Raw genomic sequence first — 4,408 nt, 5'->3', positions numbered from 1 at the left:
CTGCATTGGTCTTCCAGTATGTTGGCTGCCTTTACTTGGCAGCAGGTGATGTAGATGGAGTCCATGGAGGAGGGGAAAGTTTTCATTGTGTTCGAAGCTGCATTCGCAACCTCTTGTAGCTTCTTGCAATCTTCACCAGAGCAGCTCCTGTATCATGCTGCGAAGCAAGCAGTTAATATGCTTTTGATGGTGTACCTGCAGGAATTTTGAGGGGCAAGGAGGTCAGGTAGAAATTCTTTACTCATCTAGCAAAGCATGGTTAGTGTAGCAGTTAGCGCAATGTGTTACAGTACCAGAAATTGGGACTAGAGTTTGAATCCCACGCTGTTGTATAAGGAGTTTGTATGTTCTCCCCATGTCTGTGTGGGTTTTCCCCATGGACTCAAGTTTCCTCCCACTGTTAAAAATCTATCAGGGGTGGTAGGTCAATTGGATGTAAATGGGAAGCACAGACTCATGGGCCGAAAGGGCCTGCTGCTATGCTATATGCCTAAATTAAAACAAAAATAAAATAAAAAGGAAGCTGGGACATTGATGCACCTCTTGCTTTTCACAGGACAGATCAATGGAGATACTTAGCCTTAGAACTTGAAGCTACCTACTCTCAATGCCCTGAATGTGGACAAGGGTGTGGACTCTGTCCCCTTTGCTAAAATCCATGATCTTATTCGTTTTATTGACATTGAGAGAGAGAGAGATGTTGTTATCTTGGCACCATGCCTCTAACCTGATTCATCATGATGTGATACCCAGCCCACCACTGTGATGTCATTATACAGTCGTATGTGCCGAGGGAGTATTGTGGGGGATTGAATGAACATCCTTGAAGAGTCCGTGTTTTGAGTGTGAGGAGATATTGTTACCCATCTTCTCTTGTGGTCTGTTAGACAGGAAGTCAAGAATCAAGTTGCAGAGAATTCTAGAACTCTAGAATTGAGATGAAGACTATGAACAATGGTCTGATATGAGTCTCCTTGGCTTCCTGGAGATCTTGGGCCAAGTGGAGAGCTAGGGAGATGACATTTGCTGTGGATCTGTTTAGCTGCTAGCAAACTCAAATGGGTCAAGGCTCACTTTCACTTTCTCCAATCACTGCCCAACTTTACTAGCAACTTTCTCCTGATGACATTTGACAGAGCACTGATCATTTGTCTCCCAAGACTACTTTTTGAATTGAGGTACACAAGAAAATCTGCAGATGCAGGAGTCTAGTGCAGTTTACAAAAGTGCTGGGAGAAATCACCTGATCCATGCAGCATCTATAGAAAGTCAACATTTTGGGTCTGCACCTTTTGCTTTAAATGAATGCTGCATGACCTACTGAGTTTTTCCAAAACATTTGTGCATGACATTTTGAAATTTATTGTTTTATTTCAGCTCTGCAAAATCTAACCCTGGATGAATCATTGCCAAGAAACATAATGACATTTCTAAGTTATACTGGTAGGCCTCCCTCTTGTATTTAAAGCAAGAAAATAGATCTTTGCCACACCAGTGAGTGAGGAATTCAGATAATTCAGTTTGCCATACTGTTATTTTCACTGTGCCATCATTTTGATCCCAACTTTCAACTACAGTAAAATCTCCAGAATCCAGAATTCAAGCAATCCATCAAAAACAATTCAAGTTTAAAATTAAAATAGATAAAATTTAAATAAAAGCTTTAAAATTGTAAAAGTAAATGCTCTCCAAAGCAAAACGAAGCCCCTTGGTGAAGATTGGAGCAAGCATTCAGCTGGCAGAGCACGCAAATTACTTTACATTTTCTTCCCTCTTTGTCTTTTGAAAGTGTATTCTTAATGCAGCTGTATTAGTTAGGCATTGTAAGAGTCTGTCTCAGTCATCCGGAAAATTTGCACATCTGGCATTCAGAATCCTGGTAGGTGCCCCACCCATAGCAGCTGTTTGAATAAAGTTGTGTTTGAATAAAATGGCATCACACAAGATGAAGAGCTGGATGATGCCGCTCACCACTGGGGTGGCTTGCCCAAAGTGTCTCCCTATCCCTGCATAGTAAGATTCTTTATCTTTATTAGTATTGTGTACAGTATTAATAAGGCTTTATCTGTAAACTCGGGGGAAAGGGGGGGGGGTTAAATATGACAGAGGCACGATTAGCGCATTGCTGTTACAGTGCCCGTGACCAGAGTTCGGGTTTACATTTAAATTTTTTGTAAGTTACAGGAATTACCATACCTGATTAAAGTGAACTTTACCTAATTAGGTACTAAAATACCGATTTTTTTTTTCAAATTACTTTACATTTTGTACTCTCTTTGTCTTTTAAATAGTGTATTCTTAATGTATTAGTTAAGTGTAGTAAGAGTTTGCCTGAGTCAACCGGAAAATTTGTATATTGGGCATTCATGATCCCGATAGGTGCCTGATACCAAGGATTTTTACCGCATCTCCACAAATTTTCCTGCCATTCCCAGAATGTACCTAATTCTCTTTTAAGATATTTTAACTGATTTTGCATCTGTGTTTGTCTTTGGCAGTCTATTCCACATTCTCACGGCCTTTGGTGGGAAGAAATATTCCTGGATGCACATTGGTTTTTAAATAACTAAGCACACCAGCTGCTGGATTCTGCAGACCAGGAAGCCCAATGGTCTGTGCTGTGCAAGCTGATCCCAGCCAAGAAGAGCACTCCAAATGACCTTTACCTCCAAATGCAGTCAGTAATCTCTGGAATTTGGACCAAGTCAGCCCAGAACTGAGGTTGACTCTTAGGTACTTGAAGAGAGGAGATTGGATGGATGTGATCAAAATCATGAACTACCTGTAAATAACACTGGACATTGAATGTTTTGGTTTCTGAACATTTTTGGGTGTATTTGATTAATTTTGGGCTGCTAATCATGAAAATATCCTTAAAATGTTCCTCTCGTGTACCATTCTTTTATATCCTATTTTTGTGATATCTTGTCATATTTTAAGTCTACTTCAAGCATACAAAACCATGAAATGCAATGATTCATTGAAAATTCATTTTCTGCATTTGCACTTGGACTTCTTCCCTGCTTATCTTTGCAGTCAGTGATGACTATGTGAAAAGGTTTGACTCTGCCACAACTGCGACCTTGCAAAAGCAATATCAGGGCAACTGGAATCCATCAATGCTGGCTGAACTATTGTTGGACACGAACATGAGAGGCATCAGATGCTGAGTACAAATGAAATTCAGTGGCTAAATACTTTTAGTTCAGTTGAACTAATGCGATGTGTCAGCATCATTATATAATTAAACATGCAAAATTCAATAAAAGTTAATTTAATGTTTCGCCAACTTATTATGTGATACAGAAAATATGAAATTACCTTTGTGTTCAGCTTCAAGTTGTCTATCGTGATCCTCATTTTTTTCAGAAAACAATTGTTTTGAAAAAAATTGCAGTCCAGTGTAATTGCTTCCAGAGGCAAAAATCAAGGTGTGAATGTTAAGTAGAATGAAGGTGATTAATAAGAGGCAGCATGAGGGGATATAGTTTTACGCAGCGTGGTTGAGACCTGGAACAAACTCCCTGAGGACAGTTTAGAACTTTAAATAACCGAAGGGATAATATGTGGCACAGGGGTACAGCTAGAAGAGCTTCATACCTCCATTAGCCATGCTTTAGTCCTGACTTCCAGAGTTAGAACATAGAACAACATAGCATGGTTCAGGCCCTTCAGCCCACAATGTTTTTCTGACCTACAGTATATAGCTTAATGAAACCTAATAGCCTGAATACGCCTGAGATTTTCGGATCTCGGAAGCTAAGCCTGCTCAGGCCTAATCAGTACTTGGGGGGGAGACTGCCTAAGAACACCAGGTGCTGTAGGTTTCTGTGAGGGGGTGTTGGACAAGGTGAAACTTTCTGTCTGCCTTACGGTAGAAAAAGTTAAACATTTTAACATGTTACATTCTAAATATAGTATTACATGACAATAATGGAATGTTTACCTTTAAACCTACTCCACAATAATCTAATCCTTCTATACCTCACACGCTCTATTTTTCTATTATCCATGTGCCTATTTAAAACTCTTTAGAATTTCTCAATTTTACCAGCCTCCACCACCACCCTTGGCAATGCATTCCAAGCGGCCACCACTCTCTGCGAAAAAGACTTACCTTTGCCATCTCCTTTAAACTTTCCTCCACTCACTTTAAACAGTTGACATCTGCCATTCGCTATTGTCACCCTGGGTAAAAAAAGGAACTGGCTGTCCATCCAATCTGAGCCCCTCATAATCTATTAAGTCAGCCTCCATCTTCCATTGCTCCAAAGAGAAAATCCCTAGTTCTATCAACCTGTTATCTCTGTGGAGTGCAAATCCACCCTGTGACTATGTGGGTTTCCATTGGGTTCTCTAGTTTCTTACCACATCTCAAAGATGTGTGGCTTGATAAGTTAATTAATAC

At 40.0% G+C, this 4,408-nt stretch overlaps 1 long non-coding RNA gene across 1 annotated transcript; it reads left to right on the top strand.

Moving 5' to 3' along the window:
• Positions 1 to 852: 852 nt before the first annotated feature.
• On the top strand, positions 853 to 2,806 carry LOC138751833 (uncharacterized). Its single transcript, XR_011350221.1, has 2 exons — positions 853 to 2,013; positions 2,499 to 2,806. It is a non-coding gene; the product is annotated as an uncharacterized lncRNA (long non-coding RNA).
• Positions 2,807 to 4,408: the final 1,602 nt, after the last annotated feature.

The sequence above is a fragment of the Narcine bancroftii genome, chromosome 1, assembly GCF_036971445.1.
Source record: "Narcine bancroftii isolate sNarBan1 chromosome 1, sNarBan1.hap1, whole genome shotgun sequence".
Taxonomy (NCBI): domain Eukaryota; kingdom Metazoa; phylum Chordata; class Chondrichthyes; order Torpediniformes; family Narcinidae; genus Narcine; species Narcine bancroftii.
The sequence above is the reverse complement of the archived record's forward strand: the minus strand, read 5'-3'. Positions and strand labels throughout refer to the sequence as shown.